General features: G+C 34.6%; 1 pseudogene; it reads left to right on the top strand.

The window, feature by feature from the left end:
- The first annotated feature begins 1,236 nt into the window (after window positions 1–1,236).
- LOC149561754 (flavonoid 3'-monooxygenase pseudogene) lies at window positions 1,237–2,841 on the top strand (annotated as a pseudogene).
- The last annotated feature ends 10,826 nt before the right edge of the window (window positions 2,842–13,667 follow it).

The following is a 13,667-nucleotide window of genomic DNA, read 5'->3' as shown; positions in this document are numbered from 1 at the left end:
ATAGGTGGTGAATGCATATCAAATGAGTTCAACATATTCTGCAATGACAAAAGAATTAAGAGACAAATGAGTGCATCAAGGACTCCACCATAGAATGGTATACCTGAAAGAAGGAATAGATCAATCATGGACTAAGCAAGGACACTAATGATTGAGAAGAATGTTCCACAAAAAAAATAGAGGAAATATGTAACTACTATAGTCTATACTTTAAATCAAGTTCAAGTGAAGAAAGGTACAAACAAAAAACCTTTTGAACTTTGGTATGGCTATGCGCGTAATGTTAAATATTTTAAAGTTTTTGGAAGAAAATGTTACACATTGAAGGATACAAGAAAATGAAAACTTAATAAAAAAAGTGATGAAGGCATATTTCTAGGATATTCCACTAAAAGAAAGGCATATAAGTGTTTGAGTTCTAATGCTTACAAAATTGTGGGAAGTGCAAATATTAGAGTTGATGAAGCTACACAAAAGAATGGAGAAGAATGAAAGAAAGAATCTAAAGACTACATAAATTTTGTCTTACATATATGAAGGTGAACCGACACCTTACCTGAACCACAAAAAGAGGTTGCTGAGCATCAACATCCAAGCATTGTCAAGATTTAGTAGAAAAGCTCTTCTGAGCATCAATAGATTGCCAAGCATCAGGCTATATGAGCCGAGCCATAGACTATAATAATACCATATCCTTAATACTCTAAGATCGTCATGAAAATAACTCTTTTAACATCAAAATAAATAATTAACACATACAAATATATTTAACAACTAATACCCACTTTAACTTAAACTTGAGCACCCTAACAATTTCTTGATACTTCTAGAATTTTATTGACTAAATCAACATTTTTGGTTTGTTTGGTCTATTTGGTCAATAACAACTAATACCTACTTTAACTTAAATTTGAGACCCTTCTTCCAAATATAGCAATTTCTTCGTACGTCTAGAATTTTATTGACCTAATAGACATCTTTGGTCTGTTTGGTCTATTTGGTCAATAAAATTCTAGACGTCCGAATACATTTAGTAATTGGAAAATTAGTATCCAAGCATCATCTGTACGTTGCAAATGTGCAATTAAGGAGGAGGCCAATATTTATTTGATGATCTTCGCGGGCAGACGCAGGGCAAGCGTTCTTATTCATATGAAGCTTCAAGTCAGCAAACGACCATTAAAATCTTGTATTATACCAAGCGCGACAAGTAGTAAGACGCAAAGAAACGCCCATATGGATGTTATAATGTCTGTTCCATTTTCTTCCGTATTTTCAGTTTATGTTAACCTACCTCTCATAGCGGTGGTGGTAGCTTCATGAGAAACTGGTCAAGGCGGTTCTTCATTCTCTTTCCCAGCGTTATGGCGGCCTCATGTTTCTCAAACTAGGCAGCACACCCGCCATTGTTGCATCGTCTCAAGAAGCTGCAACTGCTATCCTCAAGACTTTTGATTCCGATTTTGCAAACAGACCGGAAAACATGGGAGCGGCTACAGATATTCTGCTGTACAATAGAAACGACATCACCATGTCTTTCCCGCTGGCCCTCCCTCCGAAAACTATGCATTTTCCACCTCTTGAACCCCAAATGTCTTCACACGTGGCAGAGCTTCCGGCAACAAGAGATGGCGTTCTTGCTCGCCTCCATCTTTAAACAGCGAGCTAACCGTGCTCTAAATGTGGGAGATTTCGTTAATGTCTTCTCTTCCAATGTCATTGGACAGATGACGCTCGGGATGAGATTGTTTGATGACAATAATGCAGAGGCGACTCATTTCAGAGTGTTGATGGACGAGTTTTTAGCCGAAGGTGGTCGCTCTAGGATTGGTGATTCCGTTCCTTTCTTGGATTGGATTGGTTTGGGCGGGTCTCTTCAAAGAGCTTGAAGAACCGCCTTGACCAGTTTCTCATGAGGAAGATTGAACAACAGAAGCGCCTCCTTCTGTCTAGGGATGACAATGACACCAAGGACTTTTTGTAAACTCTCTATGAACTCAAATCTTCTTCTGGCGAAGAGGGAGCACAACTTTCCGAGGCTAATATCAAAGGGATCTGTTTGTATGCCCAAGTTTAGATTATTTATTGCTGAACTCACAATTTACCCTTGTTGTAGACTCTAGTTCTTAGTTTCTAACATTATATATGTGTGAAGAGAATTTATAAGAAATTCTGATAAATTGCAGAACATGATTGCCGCGGGAACCGACACGGCTACACGCACGGTGGAATGGGCGATGTCCAAGCTGATCCGACATCCTCAACTGATGAGCAAAGTCAGAGTCGAAGTGGATTCATTTGTCGGAATGGAAAAGAGAGTAACAGAATCTCATCTTCCTCAACTGAAGTATTTACAAGCGGTTGTGACAGAAACACTCCGTCTGCAACCGCCAACGCCGCTGATGCTTCCGTACGCATCTCCAGAATCATCAAGGGAAATAATGGGGCATTTTATTCCGCCGAATTCGCATGTGATGGTGAATGTGTGGAGCATATCGAGAGATCCAAAAGCGTGGGAGAAGCCGCTGAAATTTGATCCGGATCGATTTGTGGAGGATCCGGTGAATCTGGATGGAAGAGATTTTCGAATAATACCGTTCGGTGCAGGGCGAAGAATGTGCCCGGGTTATAATCTGGGGCTCCGTATGATTCAGTTTGCACTTGGAAGTTTTATTCATGCATTTGATTGGTCAGGAACCCGGAGATTTGGATATGGGTGAGAAATATGAGGTTTTAATTCGTAGGCAAGTTCCTCTCACCCTTTTGGTTATCCCTCGTCTGCCAGCTAATGTTTATAACCCGTGAGTTAAGGGTAATCGATTTATTAACTGTTTTAAGTCTTTTTGAACATCTTTAAACATCACATACTAAGGGAATAATTAATCTTAGGTAAAAAATTCAACTTTGACTATTTAACACTTTTGGTTTAGGAATTAAGACTCCTGTTTGACCCACTTCTTTGTGCTAATTACTAAACTCAGAGTCTAGATATTTATATTTTCAAATCAGTCTAGAGATCAATATGAGTTCATGAAGATAAATAAAAGAATATGTTATTTTTTCTTACACAAGTCTTCTCTTACAATTTTATGATTATAAGTGCGCGTCTATAGTCTAACTACTATTGTGCCACTTTTTAGATTACTCGCATTAACTAGTTATTAAATGAGTTATTATTCTACCAATTAAAACTCATTTTATTTTTTATTTTTAACTATGAAATTTATATATTAGTTTTCTAATTTTTCATTAGATAAATGTATTTGAGTCTTATATGAGAATTTGTGAGTTATGAAATATGATTTTAAAGAAAATATTTATATTCGTTTCCCTTATCCCTAATTTTTAGCACATGTTTTAGCACATTTGTTATTTATTTATTTAAAGTATGTTAAATTTCTATTTTAAAACTTTAATTATTGTCTATGAATTTTAAGATTGAAATCTATACATTGTAATAATATAATGAATAATTTGATCTTTCATACTTTTAACCATTATAAATGTTTATTTTAATTTATGAATAAATATATTAATTTTATGTATTTATTTATTATTTTAAATATTTAGTCTAATTATTTATTACAATTCCTAGTTGAGTGCTATTCCATTCAATTTTTATTAATTAGTGATATTGGGAAACCAAAAATTATTATTCCACTTATATAATAAATGTATAACAAAATTACAACTAAATTTATATATAAAATGAAAGGAATTCGTAGTGGTGGGATAGAGTTACATTTTTTCTCATCTTCTCAAGGAAATATTTTGATTAAAACACTTTTATGTAAATTAAACGAGATGATGTAAACTGGGGTATGCCCCTTTTAATTTGTATAGTATATGACTTTAGTTCTATGCAAGATTTTAGGTTTTCTTACTCTGTTCTTTTCTACCACTGCCTGTTTGAACAAAAAATCCATGCAATTTTATTTATTAAATTATAATACAAGGGTTTGGCCATTTACTTATATATATATATATATATATATATATATATATATATATATATATATATATATATATATATATATATATATATATATATATATATATATATATATATATATATATATATATATATATAACTAAGACTAGTAAAGGCAATTACTAAGCCATGACATGGCACTTGTCCATCACTTTTATCATATTGTATTGTCTAATCGTTAAGGTGTGTGTGTGTGTGTGTGTGTGTGTGTGTAAATAATTAAAACTAAGACTAGTAAAGGCAAGTACTAAGCCACTACATGGAACTTGTCCATCTCTTTTATCATATTGTATCGTTAAGATTGTTAATAATTGCTTATCAATTTATCTATTAGTTATCATTTTTAAAATACAATATAAAATTTTATTGGACAACTATATTTTAAATTGGCTGGATTTTTTTATTTATTATTTTCATAATTAAAAATAAATTATTTTTTATATATTAGATAGCAACCACAAAAGGGGGGGCTAACATTGATTACAGAATGCTGAGAATCAACCAAAAATCATTCAATAGTGATTCACCCCACACCCTTTCTAAACATCAAATTACAATCAATCTTCATATAATGATCACTATCTATTTTATCAGCATGTTTAAACCCATTCATATTGCCAGTATTGCCAGTCCAAAAACTAAAGGAGAAACCTTAAAGATACTACCATACATACTACACCAAATCTTATTAAACCATATAATCCCATCTGGGCAGAGAGTCTATGACTATAATTAGAACAAAAATAAAAACTTAAATAAAAACACAATTGGTTGCATCCCCTCTTTCTTCCCATCATCATCCTTCGCTATCTTCTCACTTTCTTCTTTGATTGGTTTATTGAACAAGGTCCTGAACCAATCATCCACCAGGAAGCTATAAAATGAGTGAGTGGTCTCCCTATCCTTTGTAGTCTTAGTATCATCTTCATTAACCTGCAAAAGATAAAGTGTCATTGTTGCTACATGCATGGCCTTAGTTGTAAACTCTATAACAAAGTTAATTTTGTGGTATAGATTCTCTTGATTTTTAGCAAGGTCCTTGAAGGAAGATTGTAGCTTATTAAACTTCTCGTATATGCTTTCTTCTCTAAAACTTCCTAGGGGGATCCCTTAAGCCTTGGCCTCCTCTTCATTAATAATCTTTGCAAGTGAAGAGATGCCACATCACCTAGTCAATTTTTTAGGGGCAAGATTATAACTATTTAGAGTATTGGAAACATGGGAAGGGTTAGAGTTCATAGGATTTTCCTTTCTTTCAACTTCCTCCTTACCATATGTTAGTATGGAGAGCCTTTATTTTCTTCATTTTGGTGGGTTTTCTCTTAGTCTTCATGGAATCAGATCTAACTACAATTTCTTTTTTGGGTAGAGTTTTGAATTTTTCCATCTTTAATCTCTTGTAGGATCTTCTAGTGCACTTCTTGCTCCTACCTATATCAATGTCAGAGTCAATAATACTAACATCTTTCCCATGCCCCAAGAATCCCTTAATAGATAGAGTTTTTCTCCTCTTGTAAATCAACCTTGGGCTTGGGTTGGTAGAAATTTGAGGAGTGGTAATGGCATGAGAGTTATAAGTAAGGGAGCCTTGGATGAAAGTCTCAAATGGTGGGTGGACAGATTGGTGGTACTTAAAAAATTGAAACATGAAAGCTTGGTAAAGAATATAAGAAGGGTTTCCCTTCCTCTCTCTACTTCCTAACCTTAAAGATACTGTCTTCCGTAGAATGGAGAAGATGTAGAAATGAAACTAACTCATGATTTCTAAAATGATTCAAAACTAGTGAGATACTGAGAGCGGGGGGTGGATCAGGATGACTATACACTTTTACCTTTAAAACAACTTAGTTGTATTCACCACTTAATCCATCTCATATCTAGATCATGCATAACATAACCTTAATCTTGTAATAATGAAATAAATCTAATTATTCATCACACTATAAACTTAAAGATATAAACGTATAATACAAAGGATTTTGGTTACCCAAAAAGCCTCTAAAAGTTAAAGTAAAATTGGGGTGGGGATGACACCCACAAACCTTTACTACCACAGTAACAAAGTTCTCCTGTTAGGGCTACAAATGTGATCACTTCTAATGATCTACCCTATGAGGGGTCTTCCCTGTTAAGAGCTTTACAAGATTTTTTAGGCTACCTTGATTAAAATATTTAAAACTTATAATGAAGTAAGCAATCTGTTAGGAGATTTACTTAGGCCTATTAGGATCACTCTATTAAAAGATTTACCGTAATTCACTATGCCAAAATGTATCAGTACTTGATCCTTCGGTCTGCACTCACAATGTTGATTACAAATATTCTTTTTCCACTCTCTGATTTGATCTCCTATTTGATATATCTTTATGCTTCTCTTCATTACTTCACTCATTTGCTATACTCTATTATTTCACAACTTTGCTTGTAACCTCCTAAATACAACTTCTTCGCATAAACATTCACATCACTTTGCATCCTTTCAAAATAGGGTTTGGATCTGTCCTATAATAGCCATTTGTAGAGCCTTCTAAAATAAAATCAATGATTTGGATGTTTCCCTTTTTGCCTCTTAATATGATTGGTTAACTTTTCTTCATAAGGATCGATGATCCACATCAAGATGCATAATAAACTCTGTAACAAACTCTACAATCATTAAATACCATGTGCATGTCAGTTCAAAATGGCTTACCTCAAAGTTTGTGTCGTTCTAGACATTTTTGTTTAAATAGTGTTACTTGACACATATTTGTTAGTCTTAGATTGGTTTTGACAATTGAGTGTCAACACACTTAACCAGTTCTTTAGTTGATGCCGAGTATAGTTCAGAAGCCAAGCTACAATGTATGTTGAGCTAGAGAATTCAATAGGTGTCGAGTGAACTTCAAGTGCCAAGTGAACTTTAGGTGCCAAGCGAAGTTCAAGTGCCAAGTGATGTATAGATGTAAAGCAAAATAGTATTGCTATAAGTGCCAAGCAAGACAAAATTGCTATAGGAGCTGAGTGAGCCATTTTTTCTATATGTGTTGAGCATCAACAACTAATATATGTCGAGTAACACAAAATCAACATATGAGTTTGTGTCTTCACAAACTTAGATGTAAACCATTTTTAGAGCCGACATGGGATGAATCTCAAAGGATCTTGAAGATAAGAACAAATCTTTTACATTACCTATGCAATCAATATGCAACCAATAGGAAAAATGCAAGAAATGAGCATGAAATGAAGATTTAATATTGATTGTAGATTCATAACTAACCCTAATTCTTTGAAATCTTTAAAAGGAGGACGAAACCCCATTATGAGAGAGAGAGGATGCATGAGAAAGAAGTGTATTGGTGAATTATAACAAAGTGAAGAAGGGAGAAAAGACTTAGAGAAGAACAAAGCAGCATAGCAGAATCTAGTTGTTGAAAAATAGAGTATCAAAACCTTGAAGAGTGACATATCAAATCAAGCAAGAATCATAGTAGTCAAAGTAGAAAAAGGATTTGGAATCAGAAATTGAAGATTGCAATGCTATTAGGTTAAGACTTTCTAATACTTTCTAGCAATTATATTAGCTATGGAAATCCTATGGACTTAGGTTGGCCTAGTAGCCATTTGTAAATCCTTTAATAGAGTGGGATTCCAAGTGAATGTACAAAATTCCTTTAACTAGGGCTACTTTTAGTAGGGTAGTGATATTTTGTGGGTGTCATCCCCATCCCAGTTTTACCTTCTCATTTTGGAGGGTTTCTGGGTCACCAAATTTGTGTGTTGTCTCTTTTCATGCATGTGGATGATATCAGTTAAAAGGATTCAAAAAGGTTAAAGTTAGTTACTTTTGATTCTCCCCCCCCCCCCCCACCTCCCCACCCACCACCCCATCCTCCCTCTCATAAGTAAATCTTCCCACTTGTTAATTCCAACAATTGGTATCAGAGCACAGTTCTCACAAGGAGAAGCTTTACACCTTGGAGAAAAGATCTGGAAATGGAAGTCTACAAACTTGGGAAGATCATAGAGAATTAGGCAACTGACATACAACTTTCTTTACATGCTTTAGAAAAAGCCAGAGGAGAATTGAGAAAATCCTTAAAGAGAAGAAGAGAGATTGCCATAGCTGAGAATGACACACAGTACAAGGAGATTGACACCTCAAACATGTTTTCAAATAGAGATTCCAAAGACTTTTGATGCAGCAATAGTAGACCTGATGGAGAAGAATAGAGCTCAAAAAGAAGAAATCAGAACACTCAAGCTTGAACAAGAATCACAAGACATGATTCTTTGTGAGGTGATTGAACAAAAGAAAAGAGCCATTAAAGACAAGGCTATGCTAGAAGAAGACAAGAGAAACCTTGCCAATAGACTAGAAGAAAAGTCAATTGAGCTTGTGAGAATCTCAAACATGTAGCTAGACACCATGAGTCAAATGATGAATGCACATCATGAACTAAATGTCAAGGACATTGAGATCTCTATATTGAAGATTCAAAATGAAAAACTACAAAATGACCTAAAAAGAGAAAAGGAGATTGTAGAGAGCTTCAAGTACTTTGAGTAGCTACTAAAATCACCAAGGTCAAGAAATGATACTACAAGACTAGGTTACATAAACACTAAACAAGGAGAATCATCCAAAATTGCAGAAGAAAGGAGTAATAAAGGTAAGAACACTAAACCTCATTGTCATTTGTGTGGTAAAAAGGGACATACCTTTAATGTGTGTAGGAGCAAGAATACCCATTGGCATGATAAGCCTAAGAATGCAAGTTATTGTCATAAGTGCAAAAAGAAAGGATATCAAGAACACAATTGCAGGACTAGGACTATTAGAACACCAAAATTTGAAGCTCACTGCTACAATTGTAATAATTTTGGACATAGAGCTTTTGAGTGTAGATCAAAGGCTATGTGGATATCAAATTAGATAGCAAGGGAAGGTAACTATGGACATCACTACAATTGGGACTACAACACTAGGTATAGCTATCATTACTATTAGGAATATGGACACATTTCTAAAAATTGCACAAGGACACATTTTAGAGGGAACTACAGTAGATGGTTTAGCCAAACCATATGTTTTAGTTGCTTGAAGACTGGTCATATCAGTAGGAATTGTCCGACAAGGTCAAAGGCATCCAACACAAAGAATGAAAAAGGGAAAGAGAAGATAGATGTTGAGCACATCAAAGGAGAAATGAACAAGACATGGAAGAAGAAAGATGGGAGTAGCACATAAAATGAAGGGATCATTTCACCTAATAGGTCAAGTGGTCACACTTCATCAAACTAAGTAAGAGAAGGCATAAGGGATTGATTTACAAAGTTTTATCATATGTTAGTTCCTAGACAAGAAAGTACTGAAAAGAATAGATTAGCATGAACAAAGATGCAAAGTTAAAAGTTCAAGATTTCACAAATGTTGCTAAGTTGATTGTCAAAATAGTAGGAGCTGAATGATTAGTGGAAGCTGAGTGGTGAAAAAGCAATAGGAGCTGAGTAATGTAGAATCCTTCAGAAGCTAAGTGGACAGCTATAAACATACTAAGCATTAAATGAAATAAAAATAGGGTATATTATTGCTTTTTAAATAATTTTTCTCTCATTTCAAACAAAGAGAAAAGATGAGAAAGAAGCACAGAGTGAATTAAAAGTAGAGAATTTAGCGTATAAGAAGATTTCAAAAACATTCCAACATGATTCCATCGATTTCAAGGTATTTATGTCTGTGCCAAGTTACACAGTTCAATATTTTCTTTGCATACAAACCCTAGACTACAAAAATGGCTTCTAGCTCTAGGAAGACTTAGGAGAAGGAACAATTTGAAGTCCAACTAGTGTCCAAAGAGGTCAGACAACCGGATTTCCACCCAATACCTAAAGTTACATATAAGAACAATCCAGCTGGAGCACTATCCATCATACCCCCTAAGGTTGTAATGGTTCAAGATGTAAGGAAATGCTAAAATTGAAAGATTGGAGCCATAAGTGACATGGAAATGAGGGAGGCCTATGAAAAATTATGTGAGAATGGAGTGTTGAAAGAAGTATTTCAGATTGTTGAAAGGAAGGGTTTAACACAAGCCCTAGAATTCCCCACCATTTTCAATACTGAATGGATTAGGCTAGTGCTGAGTAGAATGCATGATGGTAGCTTATGGTTGGAGGATGGCCCTATAAAAATCACAAAGAGAATTGTACATAGAGTGAGAGGGTACCTGACCCTAGATTGGGCGAAGATCCTTAGGATTAATTCTAAGGAGGTAATTGAGAAGAATATAGGTGCTAAGTGGAATAAAAGAGGGATAACAATTGACACTATCCAAGATCCTCAAGTTGACTTTGTTGTTAGGGTCATTGGGTAAAAGAACAAACATGTGTCACCTTTTATAAAGAAACGTGATATCAAAATGTGACAAGTCAACATTAGTGACAAAAAAAATGGTATTTGTGTTTAAAATATGAAGATGATGTAAATTGATGAAATGTGTAGAATTGGATGAATTTTATGCCTATTATTTTTATAATTTTTTTGAGTAAGAATTTATTCATTTTATTTTATTTTGAAGTCCCTTTTTTAACTGTAAAAAATATAGGGTGTAGTTCCTGTCAAACAAGTATATGTAAATCATCTTTTTTTGTTCTAATTTGAAAATATCTTATAGATGACATGTATAACTAGTGCACAAAAGAAAAAATAATTATTTTTGATGTATATTTTCTTTGTTATAAATACTCCAGTTTGACCTTATCAGAATCCAGTAGTTTTTTCCTCTCGTCAAAACTTTCCTATCAAATATATACCTTCATGAAAAAAAATTACATAATCGTGAAGAGGATTCTCTCCTCTAGTGATAAATATAATTTTAAATTTTTTTTGATATGATTTACTTTTTTTTTTCCTTTTTTGAGGGAGCATCTTCTAAAATGTTGAAATATCGACTTATAATACTTTGAGATTATAACATATTATAACTAATCAAAACACTCAAAAATTTATATAATGATGATATTGAATCTGAGATCTATTAAAGGGTATTTTTAATTTTTGAAAAAAATTGAGTTTTGATAGAGAAATGAGATTTGACCAAAACAGGTTTTGGTATCACAAATGGTGACACAGATCTATGCTTTTACCCCATTGCACACAAATTCTACCAATTGAGAAGACTCAATAGTGTGCCTTGCATTGCAATAGATGTAGGCTATAAATTGGTAAAGAAAGATCATACCTATGATCTTGTAGAACTGCAATTGTAACAAATTAATGAGAATCTAGCAGCTATCAGGAGAACCAAGGGAGCCCAATGCAAATTTTGTGCCATTTTGATTTTGATTTTCTTTTATGTTTAGAATGAATTTGATTCTTTTGGAAAAGTTTCATGGAGAACTAATAAGTCAGTAATAACTTAGGTTAATGAATATATAGAGCAGATGGGAGCTAATTTTGAGACCTTAATGACTAGCTAGATTGAAGACTTTAAGAAGTTGATGAAGCAAAGGCTAAGAATCCCAATTTCCTTAGTAGACGAACATGTAAATGATGTATGTTTTCTTGTAGATATAGACTATACATACATACAAGCTACCATACCAAGAGTGAGATGGCTAAGACCTCTTGGGTATGAAATAAATATAGATGAAGCATCAACAGTAATAACTGCATTGTTGGCAGAAGAAAAGATAAGGATGCACCACATTTTGGAAATTATGATGTGGTGATATCAAAAGTGGATAAGGAGTTAAAGATTGCCTCCACTCTAAAAAAGGACAAGCTTGCTAAGAAGCTAAAAGCTAAATTTTGGGAAGGTACTGCAGAAGAAGAAAAAGAAGAAGGTGAAGATGTTGAGGGTGATGAAGAAGAAGAAGATTAGGGGCCACTTGCCTTAACCCAAGGTATGGGAAAATATGTAGCTGAGGAGGAAGGTGCCAAGCAGGAAGCACCAAAGGCTGAGCCAAAGAAGAGAAAAGCTGAAAAATAGCCGGTTGCACAACCCAAGGGAAAGAAGAAGGCTAAAAAGCTAAGCCTAGCTAAGCCAACTACAGGGGCTAACACTTGAGCTACAACTCAAGGGAGAATAGAGTAGGAGAAACAAAAGGCAATAGAACAAGGAGGACCTATAGAGTAGAAGAAAAGAAGAAATTATGTTGCACCTCCTAAATCAGACAAAGAAAGGACAAAGTCTGATGAAGATCAATACAGATTGGTAAGTCATTCTACCACATCTAAATTGGAAAGCATTTTTAATAATATAAGAGACAATGCTGATTTAACTGGTCTAAAGCCCATGGATTTCAATAAGTTGTCAAAGGAACAACAAGACATAGTGGAAGAGTCCATCTACACTATGGTGGCTAAGTTCAAGATCACTCCACTTAAACTAGACAACTCAATGCCCAAGGAGCTAAGCTCATTAGTTGAGGATAAATGACATTATTTTCTTAAAATGGAAAAGGAAATAAGAGAATCTACATTGGCTCATATAATGCTAGACCTTACAAAAGGTTAAATAACAAAGGCTAGCAAGAAACATGGGAGCAAATTTGCACCCAAATACAAAGCCTTCAAAATTTTGTAGAACCAAATAGAAGATGTTGTCCAAAACTTTACACAAATGTGGAAATTAATATATGAATTGACAACTATGAAAGAAGGGCGGGAAGACCCATTTGAAGGTAGAAATGATGAAGAAGAAGGAGAAAAAGAGAAAGATGATGAAGGAGAAAAAGAAAAAGACGAGGAAGAAGAAAAAGAGACAGAAGAGGAGATAGTGGAGAAGATAAATGGTGAGGAGGCAATAGCTGGAAAATAGCAGGAAGAATAGAGTGTCCAAGACACCCAATTGCCACCACAAAGTCCTCCACATACAACACTTGCAGAAATAGTAATAGTTAAGGATGTTCCTGACACCATAGGTTAGAACATCAATCCACTCACTATAGAGGATCTCAAGAAGACCCTTCACCAAACTACACTGTAGTCATTGTTTTGTACAAATCCAATTTTGGTGAGTGTTGATGAGTTGCAAAAAGTTGTAGTAGAGATAACAAGGGAGAAGAAAAGCATAGAAGAATACTCTACACAACCTTCGACAGCTACAATAGATCAACCCAAAGAACAAGAAGAAAAAGATGAAATTGCTAAGGTTGATAATACTGTTACAACAACAAAAGCTGTCAAGGTGCAAGCAAAGGAAAAAATAGGGTAAGATGTTCCTATTGCACAAAATCAAGGTGCACCTACTCAAATTATCATTATTAATCAAGGCAGTAGAGAAGAGGAGAAAGAAGAGGAGAACATCCCTAAGGAGCAAGAAGCAATACAAATATTAGTAAACTTGCCTACCTCAGGGACACCTAATAAGAAGCTGAGCACTGATGCAATACCACTACAGATTTCAGCACTAGGCTCAAGCTCCACCAAGGTTGCAAGGATACTTCACTATGGAGACCCTACACTTGATGAAGAAATACTCATACCTAATTATGAATCAAGAACTATGAACCTACAATAGATAAATGAAGTGCAAGAGGCACTAGAGAGGAGGAAGAGACAAGAAATACTCAAAAATGAGTTTAAGTAGAAGCAGGCACTGGTGGAAATCAAAGATGCATTTCTTGATGCATTCAACTTGCAAATACTTGATGAAACCTAGCCCGTCATGGAGCAATTGTCCAACAT

The sequence above is a fragment of the Cupressus sempervirens genome, chromosome 4 (genome assembly GCF_028749045.1).
Source record: "Cupressus sempervirens isolate cs-2001-9-10 chromosome 4, ASM2874904v1, whole genome shotgun sequence".
Lineage (NCBI taxonomy): Eukaryota > Viridiplantae > Streptophyta > Pinopsida > Cupressales > Cupressaceae > Cupressus > Cupressus sempervirens.
The sequence above is the reverse complement of the archived record's forward strand: the minus strand, read 5'-3'. Positions and strand labels throughout refer to the sequence as shown.